At 30.8% G+C, this 13,640-nt stretch overlaps 1 long non-coding RNA gene across 2 annotated transcripts; it reads right to left on the bottom strand.

Moving 5' to 3' along the window:
* Nucleotides 1–454: 454 nt before the first annotated feature.
* LOC127266710 (uncharacterized) lies at nt 455–7,457 on the bottom strand. 2 transcript variants are annotated; one of them, XR_007842213.1, is made up of 3 exons: nt 7,145–7,457; nt 6,414–6,625; nt 455–6,267 (listed from the first exon to the last, which is right to left on the bottom strand). It is a non-coding gene; the product is annotated as an uncharacterized LOC127266710 (long non-coding RNA). The 2 variants fall into 2 exon arrangements; XR_007842212.1 differs by having other exon boundaries at nt 7,329–7,457.
* Between the last annotated feature and the right edge of the window lie 6,183 nt (nt 7,458–13,640).

Raw genomic sequence — 13,640 nt, 5'->3', positions numbered from 1 at the left:
GAAAGATCTCAGATTTGAAGATTGATTTTACTAATTTTATTTTACAACTATCTATATTTACACACTACCACTACTTTGCTTCCGAAAATTAGCTCTATTGAACTGATTCCCAAACAAAATTTATAAAGTTACGGAAAAAGTTGTCGGAAGAGAAAAGCTCGTTGCCATTCAACTGGATTCAGAACTTTTTAAACTATATTAAAAGTTTCGGATTTTCCGAAGCAAATTATAAAAGAAGACTGAATTTCCAAGACTATATTAAATATATTAAAATTTCAGATTTTTGAGTCTTAAATACTGGTCATGGAATGGACTCCGAACTTTCGAAGTAACTAATTTAACATTATTTCAAACGTAATTATCATATCTCAAAATAGTTTCCTAAGGTAGTTGTCACTTTTGTGATATAATACTAGAATGCTTACCTAACTATAATTTAAGTAATATTTTAATTTATTATTTTGTAATAAAATAAATTATATCTTTATTAAAAACTTTGCAGATTGAAAAAAAAAAAATAATAATAATAATAATTCACAGTGCAAACTAAACAAATTCACATACACCATCGGCAACCCTATGAGGAAATCCAATCTATATCAAACCGTAGAAAGTTCACAAACGTAACACCCCCTACTATCATACACAATAACACATAGAACTAGAGAGTAAACATGTGAAAGAAAATAGAGAGAAGATTTTTGCGGAAAAACCAGAGGAAAAGATGAATGGATAGCCGACTACTGAGATCAATGACCTAGGATGAATGTCTTAGAGTACGTCTTGGAATTAATACGCTGATCGCTGGGTCAGGTCATTCAGAAATGGGTCGCGCACAATGATGGATTGGATCGGGTGAATGGATCATGTTAGTTTTAGGATAAAAAATACTAAATCGAAAACAAGTTTGAAAGAATCTTTATTAAAGAACACAAACAAAACGTAACACAAAGAACACACTAATGTGGCTCAGATTTAAAATCGGTTGAGTTTATCGAACAAAGAAACTGATAGCAAGAAAGAGCTGCTCCGGCGACGGCCAACAGACACCCGATGAGCCTATCTCCTACCCAAAAAGAAGAAACCCAAACCCTCAAAATTGAACAACACGGTTTGGATGAATCGGACCGTATAAACCTCGCCAAATACTCCCCAATGTCTCACAGAACAAAGGCCTAATTAAATCGTAGTGAATATCGCCGAAAAACACACGTTGGAGATACACTAGAAGAAGAGGAAGAACGATTGCGACAGAAAACCCTTTTTGAGAGAGAAAGAATATTTGTAGATGCGCTGCAAATGAGAGGGGCAACAATATATTTATCAATACAACGGACGGGTAGGATTAAAACCGTAGGATGGACGGTTGGGATCTGATTAGGGAAAATTGGGCCACGGGTCGGGTCATTGCCAGACAGGTCGGATCTTGGACAAAATTCAGCATTTCTCCACCTTTTTGGTCGAAATTCACATGGATAAAGATCATCACAGCCACACCTATTACTCAACCATACTGTAAGTACACATTTAAAAAATTAATCAAAAGTATCAAAATTCAAAATATTTAAACATGACTCAAATTTAGAAACAGGCAGCGATTTGGTACCCATATCAACCGGATTGAATTCCGAAGGAATCTTCTCCAACATTACAAGATCTTTACCAACTATATCATGAATAAAATGAAACCTAACATCTATATATTTTGTTCGATCGTGAAAAATAGGATTCTTGCAAAGTTGAATTCCCGATTGACTATCCGAATACACTACAGTATCACCCGATAACACACCAATTTCATATAGCAGCCCCTTTAACTACAACGCATCTTTCAAGGCTTCAATAATAGCAATATATTCAGATTCAGTCGTAGATAATGCAACAATGTGTTGTAATTTCGATTTACAACTAATAACATATCCACATAAAGTAAACACATAAGAAATAGTCGATTTTCTACTATATTTATCATTCGCATAATTTGAATCAATATAACCTTTCAAAATCACACCACAATCAGATTTATAGTATTTTAAACCCAAATTCATTGTGCCACACAAATATTTCAATAGTCACTTTAAAGCACACCAATGTCCCCCACACCGGGATTTGATATAAATCGACTTAAACGGCTCACAACATAAGCAATATCAGGCCTAGTACTAACCATAAGGTACATAATAGAACCTATTGCATTAGAATAGGGTACATTTTTCATATATTCTAAATCAGCTTGTGTTTTAGGTGACTGACTTTTGCTTAAAAAAAAATGTGAAGCTAATGCCAAACTAATAGATTTGGAATCAATCATATTAAACCGTTTAATCACCTTTTTTACATAAGATGACTGATTTAAAAACAAAACAGATTTTTCTCTATTTCTCTCTATATGCATACCTAAAATTACTTTTGCATTACCTAAAAATTTCATATTAAATTGATTACTCATACATTTATTAATTTTATTTATAACAGTCACATCAGAACTGTTAAGAGCATATCATCAACATAAATCAACAAGAAAACAACTTATCATTTACTAATTTAAAGTACAAATAATAATCAAATTGACTTCTATTAAAATATAAAGATTTCATACAGTTATCAAACTTTAAATTCCATAGTCTAAGTAATTATTTTAGGCCATAAAGAGATTTCTTCAACAAACACCCAAAATCGGGTTTGTTTTTGTCAATAAAATCATTGAGCTTTTTCATATAAATCTTTTCATCTAAATTGCCTTGTAAAAAAATAATTTTAACATCTAACCGTTTTAGATTTCAATTAAACTGAGCAACCAAAACAAGCATGGCACGAACTTTAAAAAACTATAACCGGAGAAAAAATTTCATTATAATCAATATGTTTTTTTGGGTGAAACCCTTAGCTACTAGTCTAGATTTAAATATAATATTATTTTCCTCTTTTTTCACTTTGAAAATCTATTTACAATTCACCAATGAACAATTTTCAGGTTTGTTAACTAAACTCCAAGTGCTATTATCATGTAAGAAGTTTATTTCATCATTCATTGTTTTAATCAACTCGTTTTATATTTTGAATTGATAGCTTCTTCATATGATTTTGGTTCATTACCATTAAGTATATCAAACACACTAAAAGCATATGAAGTGAAATCAAAATCATTGAATCTAACAGAATGTTTAATAGTTCTTTTGGGTCTATTCGAAATACTTTGACTCAAATTATCACTTAAAGGATCACACACATTTTATTGTTGAAAAATAGTAGATTGGTTACCAAAAACAACAAAATCATAACATGAACTCACATTTTCAGATTGAAAAACTGTTTCAGATTTATTTAAATTCGTTTCAAATTTTCATAATTGCCTCTTTTTTTTTTTTTTTTTATCATTTTTCAATGAAAAACCATCAAAATCCACCTTATTTTGAATACTATCAATTTCAGAAGTTGAAACAAGTAACACATTCATCAAATAAGGTATTTTAAGCTCATTAATTTTAACGTCACGACTAACATTTATTTGAAACCAAGACTATTTTTAATCCATAACCTATAGCCTTTAACATCTTCGGGATAACCAAGAAAATACATTTTTCTGCCATAGATCTAATTTATCAATTAGAATATGAGCATACGCAGCACAACCAAACACCCTTAAATTTGACAAATCAATAGACTTTCCTACCCACATGGATTCAGAACAATTTCCATTCAAGGAAACCGATGGGAACCTATTCACTAAATAGGCTACTGTTATACTACAAAAAAAAATATAATATTTGTAACAGAATTCCGTCACTAAAGATCACGTAGCTAACGTAATTCTATCATTAATTTTGTCTCTAATATCATTAGTAACGGAAAAAGTGAATTTAATGACGAAAAAATCTCGTTACAAAAATGATAGTTTCTTGTAGTGTTATAACAGTCCCTCCCCAAAACATTTTAGGCAAATCCGAGGAAGCCAACATACTTCTACCTCTTTCTAAAAGAGTTCTATTCATCCTCTCAGCCACTCTATTTTGTTGGGGGTGTATAAGGGATTGTTTTGTGCCTAACAATATCATGTTACACACAAAAAATCTAACCATTGATTACAAAATTCAAGGCAATTATCAGTCCTTAAAAATTTAATTTTCTGTCAAGTTTGATTTTCAATCAAAACGTTTCATTCTTTTAATAATTTGAAAACATCAGATTTGTTCTTCATAAAAAATACCCAAACTTTTTTTTGAAAAGTTATTAATAATAGAAAGAAAGTACCTACTACCACCATGTGTGGGCTCACTAGAAGGGCCCCACATATCAACATGTATATATTCCAATATATGAGATGATTTAATCAATTTTGGAGTTGAACCATTAAGAAATTGGACTCTATGTTGTTTTCCATACACACATTCATCACAAAAAAGGTAAAAAAAGAGATTTTGTCTTTTCCAAAATAATCATTTTTGTGTAAAATTTCTAAACCTTTAGCACGTATATGCCAAAGTCTTTTATGCCATAATTCAGATCACACACTTTATTTGAAAAATCAGAATTTAAAACAGGCTCCACTTTAGTGACATACAAGTTATTGTTTCTTTCAGCTTTAAAAACAACTAAAGAGCCTTTTAAAAAATTTTATAAAACAATTTCTTCATTTACCTTTTAGCTCTATATCCTCTAAACCCACATAAGACAACAAATTATTGTACCAATCGGGCACATGTCTCACATTATTTAAAACTAACACAAAACCGGTTTCAAATTTAAGACGAACAGTGCCAACACCTTCAACTCTACAAATTTATTTAGATTGAAAAAACTTTTCTTAAGGGTTTCATGTAATAAGTACAAGCTGAATCAATTAACCACTCATTCATACACACCGAATTCACATTACAATAATTAGATTTCACCATATACATCTCACCAAAGTTCTGAAAGTCAAATGTGTAATTAACATACTCATTAGATTGTTGTTTGTTACTAGACCCAACTATTTTAGTACATTATTTCACATAATGTCCAACTTCTCCACAACCAAAACACTTTCTTTCAGGGTTTCTAGACTTAGACTTACCCTTATAATTCTTTTTCCTTTATTATTATAATTGTTTTGGGAATTCTTATTATTACCCTTTTGATTTGCATTGTCTTTTTATACGAGGAGATCTATTTCTAGTATACATGACTTCACCGGATGAAGACTTATGACTTTTATTAATAGCTAAATCCAATTCTTTACTTTTTAAACCATTCATAACAACATCCAAAATTATATTGTCTCTACTATATCTAATAGCAGATTTTACGTCTGAATAAAGATTAGGTATAGAATTTAACAAGACAGTAGGACTGTAGATATCAATAGTAATATCCCCACTCAACTTTATATCTTGTATTAATTTCTGAAAGATGTCTAAATTTTCATCAATGCTCTTTTTCAAATCAAGTTTAAAACTAAAAAATCTTTCCAACAAATACAATTTACTTAGCAAAGAAGTTTTATTATATAATTGATCTAATCTTTCCCACAAATCTTTTGCAGTTTTCATTATTCCAACTTTTCTAATCACATAATTAACAAGATTCATGATTATAAAGGAATATGCTTACTCATCTATTTCTGCTTTGCGTTCATCAGAAACAATTGCAACATAATTTCCATCAATTGCCTTAAAAACTTTTTGAGTAATAAAAAAATCTTTCATTTTATGTTTTTATATAAAAAATTATGTTTTTCCATCAAAGTAAATCAAACTTAAAAGATGATTTTGAGACATTTTGAAAAGACATATTTTATTTAAAAAATATTTAGATTTGGAAAAAATACAAAATAAATACAAATAGGCAATTTTTCAAAGTTCTAACACCCAAGAACAATTAACACGGCAAGCAACAAAAAACGAACAAGCAATATCACACACAATAATCACTGCCCAAAAAATACAAGACCAACTATTTTCTCCAAAACAATTTAAAACCACCACAGACAAGTCACAAATAGGGATATTCACACAGCAATCAACCTATCACTACAGTCAGCAACCCACTATTGCAGTGAAGTAAATCACATGAATCAAATATCACACAATCAAGATTCCTAAAACTGCAATCAGCATGACTAAACTACACTGAGTTTCAAATTCACATAAAAGACACATATATCACATAAAAGGGAAGGGTTAAGCCTTTTACCAATAAGTTTTTCAAAACTATGAAAAACCTTTTGTGAACTACCAATGAATTCACATGCAGTGCCGATTCTTTGAGGCTTGTCTAAGCCATACTCTGAAAAAATCACAACAAATGTTAGTTTAATACAAAGAACAAATATTAGTTCCTTTTTTTCAAAAAATTCATTCGCTTTGTAAAACACACTTCACAAAAGAAAATAAATAAATAAAAGAAAAAATGTTTCTCAAAAGAGGACACACCAAATAAGTATCGGCTTTTAACAAAAATGTCCAAAGGTTCCGTCTTCTTGTAGGTCGGTAAGATAGTCTTCCATAACATGTCTCATTCCTTGAATTTTCTTGCACTAACCATTTTTTTGTAATATTTCATTCGAGTCTGGCTTTCCAAATACATATGATCATCCATAATGATGCGCCAGAAAATACAACATCCTCCGCGCAATGAGAAAACACTGAACGATGAGAAAGCAAACGTCATTAAAAAAATCAGATTAAAAAAAATTCCCCAACACAACCAAAAAAAAAAAAAAAACATAACAGATTATTTAAACAAAAATCTATTCGCAACAAATACTAAACCCTATTAAGAACTGGACAGAACTAATGTATAGCAAGTTTAATAAGAAAAATATGTTTGCTATAGAATTTTAAAAAAAAAAATGTTCACTGCTTAAACAAAAATAGAACAAAATTATAATCTGAGCCGAATTCAAAAACAATAATTTTCGTTGAAGAAAAAATCTTTCAAGTTATGATTTAGAAATATCAAAGCACGTCAACTCTTTTGAAGAACAACGAAGGAACACCCAAAAACTTGCGTTTTCGACTTTAACAAAAAAAACATAATAGCTTTGGTACCACTATTAGTTTTAAGATAAAAAATACTAAATTGAAAACAAGTTTAAAAGAACAAAAGGAACGTTATTAAATAACACAAAAAAAACGTAACACAAATGGAACACAAAGAATACATTAATGTGCCTTATATTTAAAATCGGTTAACTTTATCGAACAAAAAAACCGATAGAAAGAAAGAGCTGTTCCAGCGACGGCCTACGGACACTCGACGAGCCTATCTCCTACCCAAAAAGAAGAAACTCAAACCCTTGAAATAAAACAACATGATTTGGATGAATCGGACCGTATAAACCTCACCAAACACTCCCCAATATCCCACAGAACAAAGGCCTAATCAAATCGCAGTGAATATCGCCGGAAAATATACATCGGAGATGCACCATAAGAAGAGGAAGAACGATTGCAACAGAAAACTCTCTTGAGAGAGAAAGAATATATGTAGCTGCGCTGCAAATGAGAGGGGCATCAATATATATCAATGCAACAGACGGATAGGATTAGAACCCTAGGATAGACGGCTGGGATCTGATTGGGGGAAATTGAGCCGCGTGCCGGCTCATCGCCAGACCGGTCGAATCTTGGCCAAAATTCAACAGGTCGGCCAAAACAGTATTTTTTCACTTTTTTGGTCGAAATTTAAAAAAAAAAAAAATCATTATAGCGACGCCTATACTCAACCATAATATAAATACATATTGAAACAAGAATTAATTAACAAACTCATAACATAAAAAATATCAGACATAGTAATTACCATTAAGTACATATCATAATATATTTCATTAAAATAAAACACAATTTTCATATTTAGATGATTGACTTTTACCTTTTTAAAAAAATTAAAAGAAAAATATGTTGTTAATAATACACTTACAACTTTAATATCTTTCATGTTAAAAATGCTTGATCACACTCTCAATATAAGATGACTTGATTCAAAAACAGTGAAGTGGAACTCCTATCTCGAACCCTTTCTATATGCATATCCAAAATTACTTTTAACTTTTAATATCTAATTGATCACTTAAGCACTTATATGTGTGACCTATTATTTTGAGATTAGAATTAACTAACAATATATCGTTTACATAAATTTATTACCGAATCTATTTAATAACTCCAACAGAATTACTAAATCATATGCAAATACTGTGAAAAAATAATTATTCAAGAAGAATATATAAAAAGTGAATGGATCTTTTCTATGTCTCAAATGTGATAAATATTTAAGTTTTAAATAGAAAAATACTCGAAAGAAAAAAAATACTGAATAATTATTCAATAACTTAAACTTGTAGTCACAATAAAAAATTATTAAAGAATGCACTTGAAAAATTCAAAAAAAAAAAAAAAAAAGAAAAAAAAAAGGAAAGAAATTGAAAACTTATAACATCACTGCTACAAATAAGAGGCAATATTACTAGCATAAAATATTTTATTTTTTAACATCCATGCTCTAGTATTTGGTTGTAATTAATTTAGAGTATGTTTTAAACATATTTTGTTTATTTAGAATTTATATTCTGAAAGAATATTTTTGAGCGAAAAGAGAACTAATTAATGTTTTTGATTTCTGAATAATTTTAGATGTAAAGTTTGTTAGGTATTTTTAGTTTATGGTAGATATAATAAAAAATATCTTGTTAATATAAAAAATATTATTTTATAATAAATTTTTATTTCTTTTTATCAGTGTGTAGAGTATAAATATATTATATATATTATGTTTTTCATAATATTAATTAAAAAGTGTGAAAGAAAATTATATTTGAGGAACACATCATGGTATTCGAAATACCAAGTAATTTGTTTGTTTGCAATTACGTAAGTTGACTTTGGAAGACGATAATAATTTATTCCTGACACAAAATTACTATAATAGTTAACCAGTCAGAAGTAATTTCTCATTGATTATTTTTTATATGTGTATATGTAGATATTTTTTATGTACATATTGAGGATGTGTAGGAGAATAAATTTATGATTTTTGTGGTAATAGTCCTCTTAATTAAGATGTTGTGTGTCAGATTACTTCGATGAACGTGGAACTAAATGTACGATTAATTATTTAATTTGCAAATCGAATATTAAAGTAAGATATTAGTGAGATAGAATAGATCTATAGACGTCATTTAAATTGTGAAAATAGTGTTAACAAATTGATGGGGAATAAGGGTTTCTTCACTTTATGTTTTTGGAATTGATGCATTTTTTTTTATGCTCATTACAAATAATTATATCGATGATATAAAAAATAATATTTTATATTAAATTATTGATTTTTTTGTAAATAAATAAAATATGCATTAGATATATTGTGTTAATATTTATATATTATATTTTTTAAAAATAATATTTTTGAATAATCGTTAAAACAAAAAAAAAAAAAAAAAAAAAAAAACAAAAAACAAAATAAATCACAAAGTGAACAAATCCAAGATAGCATGTGTTTTGTATGATTATTGTTTTGTATTTGTATTTTCTACTTAAATAATAAAGGGATGTGATATTATACAATAAATTAATTTAATTTCATAGAAAATCCTGAATTTGATGACTTAGTAAGTTGAACAATTCTTCCTATATATTATTAAAAAGTAAAATCTACATACATTAATATAATTATATATTTTATATATTAACAAAAATTTAATAATTCAATATAAAATACTCCTTATGTCCCTAAGATATCGGGTGGGATTGCATGCTGAAAATTAAGAATCAGCATTATGCTGATTGCATATTAGTCATTTTTAATCCAATGGCTAATATTAGATTAAGAGTGTAATTGTAATTTTAATAACCCTAATTTATGTAACTACATCAAACCTCATCATCATTTGTTCTTTCACGCAACAATCGGTGGGGGAGAAACGTCATCCTTCATTCTTCACTCTCCTTCATTCTTCAGTGACTGATATCGACGAAGGTGAGCAGAATCAATTATCCATTATTCCAAACACATTCAATCGTTCAGCAAGCAATGGTGACGAGGACGTCAAATCTTTAAGCATCCAAATGCCCGTGGGACCCATCACTCGAAGCCGAGCTCGTCAGTTTAAAAAATCCGTCACTACATTGATCAGACGATTTTTCATGGAGAATCAATTTTTGGATGATGCTTGGAGACCACTTAGCCCTCACCTGACGCGCCTTCAATGGGACCCCCAAGAATCCCAATTGAAAGATCAAGAGAATCGCTAATCTTGGAAGATTATCAAGGGAATCATCACTTATGGAGAGAATCACTAATCATGGAAGTATATAAAGGGAATCATCACTTATGGAGAGAATCACTAATCGTGGAAGTATATCAAGGGAATCATCACTTATTATGGAGACTTCTAAAAGTACCTTAATATATATTTTCTTTTATTATAAGTTTCCATATAGTATAATTCCATATCTAGAACTTCCCTAATTATTTATTTCTTTATAGTTAGACTTACTTTTTGGTTTGTTTCCTTTATTATTTGTTGCCTTTTATTTTCCTCAAGGACCTCTATATAAGGTCCTTGCCTATCATTGTAATGAGGACCTTTTTTACATCTTGAATCGAATTTCACTTTTATAATTTTCTAGTGTTAGGGAGTGATTTCCTCGCATTTAAAATCTCAAATCGGGACTTTGGAGTGATTCCACCGGTTCGTGGCTTTCAATCCTTTGCAGTGGGATTTAGCCTATTGTTTGTGTTTTACCTATGGATTGATTTTAGGTCCGAGACTTATTCTCGTGGTTGGTTATCATTTATACTAATTCACATTCTCTGCACTATCTTTCTTCTTCCTTCTCTTTTCTTTTATACATATTCTTAATCCATTTGTTCTATTGAACTTTGTGGGTAAGAAAATTATGTTAGTTATAATTATACGCGGCCGGGCCGTGTCATCTGGTATCAGAGCCAGGTTGATACAATCTCTTGATTGATATCACGGTTCTTATTTGAAAAAAAAAAGCAAAAAAGAAAGTCGAAAAAAAAGAGCAAAAAAAAAACGAAAAAAAGAGGCAAAAAAAAAGTTATTATCAAATATAAATATATTTCTTATTTACTTCTAGTTCTCGAATCATCTTTTCTTTTATCAAAAAAACAAAAAAAAAATCTATTTAGATATTTTGTCTTCTACCTTCATTCTGAACTTATATTTCTTTTGGTTTCCCTACTGTTTTAGATTTTTTGGCTATCGTCTTTGGGAGAATTCCATCGATTTGATTTGAGTCCTTTTTGTGAGATGGAGAGGTACATAAGGTGTGGAGTGATACACGAGAGTTCTAGTGAGGTTATTTCTTTTTTTTTTCTTTCTTCTCTTTCTAATGGCAACGGGTGAAGAAAAATCCAATTCTCAACAAATTGATGTACAAGGTCTTCTCAATACCATTCTACAAGAGTTCAAAACTCTTCACTATTCTCGATTGGAATTGATGAATAATAGGATGGATCAACTGGAAGAGAATCAACAAAAGTTACAGGAGAATATCCGACCGTTACCGAAAGCTCAGAGGCGAAATGATGTTCAACCGCATTTGAGGCCAAGACGCAACATCCGGCCCCCACCCCCACACAACTTTGACGAACCCGATGATGAGGAGTTTGAAGGAAATTGGGAACGACGTAGGCATCATAATAACTATCACCGACGGGATGGAGATGAGGCTATCAACTCGATCAAGTTTCAAGTGCCACCGTTCCAAGGAAAATCCGACCCTGAAGTATTTTTGCAATTGGAACGAAGGTTAGAACTAATCTTTGATGTTCTACAATTAACTGACCAACAAAAGATCAGTGGATAAACCCTTATTCTTTTATAAAATTCAAGTCGATTATGAAGACAAGATTGCTAATATATTCTGGTCAAATGCAAAAATGAGGAAAGACTACACATTGTTTGGGGATTCTATTACGTTTGAGACCATATACCTAACAAATAAGAACCACAGACCACTAGGTAAACATAGTCAACATTTCATCTCAATTAACCAGCATTTTATCATCAATTAGTCAGCATTGTGAATACTGTTTGTCAGCATCTTTATACATCTCACACAGCGTCTTATGTATATATCTGATCCAAACAATATTTCACCATCCGATGTTTTCGTGGGATTTAATAACCATCGCCAAACATCTATATTTGGGGCAGCGTTGCTGTACGAGGAAATACAAGATTCATTCAAATGGATTTTCAATACCTTCCAAAGTGTATGGGTGGACAAGCACTTAAAACTATTTTTACGGATCAAGATTTGGCTATGGCTCCAGCACTAAGAGAGACAATGCCAACGACATACCATGCTCTGTGCACATGGCATATTGTACAAAATGCCAAAAAAAATCTCAGTGCTCTTTACACTACAAGGTATGTTGGAATTATTATAGCTAAATGATGAATTTGAGAATCGAAGGCACCAATTACAACTACTCTACTTGCATTGTACACATAGGTTTGCTAAGATGTTTCAACATATTCTCTACGGGGTACAGGATGAAAACCAATTCAGTCTCAAGTGGGAGTATATGTTGCAGGCATGGTTCCCCAAAGGGCCTTATAAGTGGCTACTGAATATTTATTCATTGAGACAACAATGGTCTTCGGCTTGGACAAGACAACACTTTACTGCAAGAATGAGAACAACACAACTGAGTGAATCACTTAACTTCTCATTGAAAATGTTTGAAAATGCAACCTACAAGCCCCTATGCTTTAGCAACTGAATATGCTTCTTTACTTGCATTGTCTGCTGAAATTAATGGATTAGAATGCTGAGTTTATTCTTCATATATTTTTTTTATTGAACGTGAGTATGCTGAACATGTTTTTACAGCCGGACAATAATATTGTTCATTTCTTCATCAATTTCAACGAGTGGTGAAGAATCATAGAGAAAAAGAGGAACAACAATATTTCTTTGCATGGGACAGACGGTTGGCTACAAGTCACATGTTCAACCCATTGATAAAATCTGCAGCCATGTTCTATACACCGAATGTCTTTCAATGGTTTCTAGAGCAACACCAAAGATCCTTTGAATTCATAACACAATGCTTAGATGAAAAGACAACATATCTTGTATATAATATGGAGAAGACAAACGATCAACATCTTGTGCGCGTCAATATTAAAGAGTTTTCAATTGAGTGCACGTGCAATATGTAGAAAAATATTGGAATGTTGTGTAGTCATTCAATACACACGATAGATGTATTAGTAGCAACAGGGTGTGCACAATTCAAAAACATCCCAGAAAAATACATATTGAATCGATGGAGAAAAGATGCTAGGAGGATGTTACAGCAGCACCACACAAGCTTAACATCTAGTCGGGAGGAAATGGATTTTTCAGGAAGATACAAATCATTGTGCTACTTTTTCATGAATTCTGCAAAGTTAATAGCATATGAGCTAAAGAATTACAGTTTATTCTTACATAAACTCAATGATTTCTTCGCAACACAGTTGCATGCCCAAATATGTTTGGAGGAATGCCGACGGATGAAAACAACAGTTACGTTTCGTATATATTTTATATTCATTGAAATATATATGATATTAAACTAATAAATTCTTCATTCTACAGGAGACGTGCGTAATACAACCACTTCAGGCCATTTAA

The sequence above is a fragment of the Andrographis paniculata genome, unplaced genomic scaffold, assembly GCF_009805555.1.
Source record: "Andrographis paniculata isolate CXL003 unplaced genomic scaffold, ASM980555v1 Contig77END, whole genome shotgun sequence".
NCBI classification, from domain to species: Eukaryota; Viridiplantae; Streptophyta; class Magnoliopsida; order Lamiales; family Acanthaceae; genus Andrographis; species Andrographis paniculata.
Note: the sequence above shows the minus strand (reverse complement) of the source record. Positions and strands in the feature narration are given on the sequence as shown.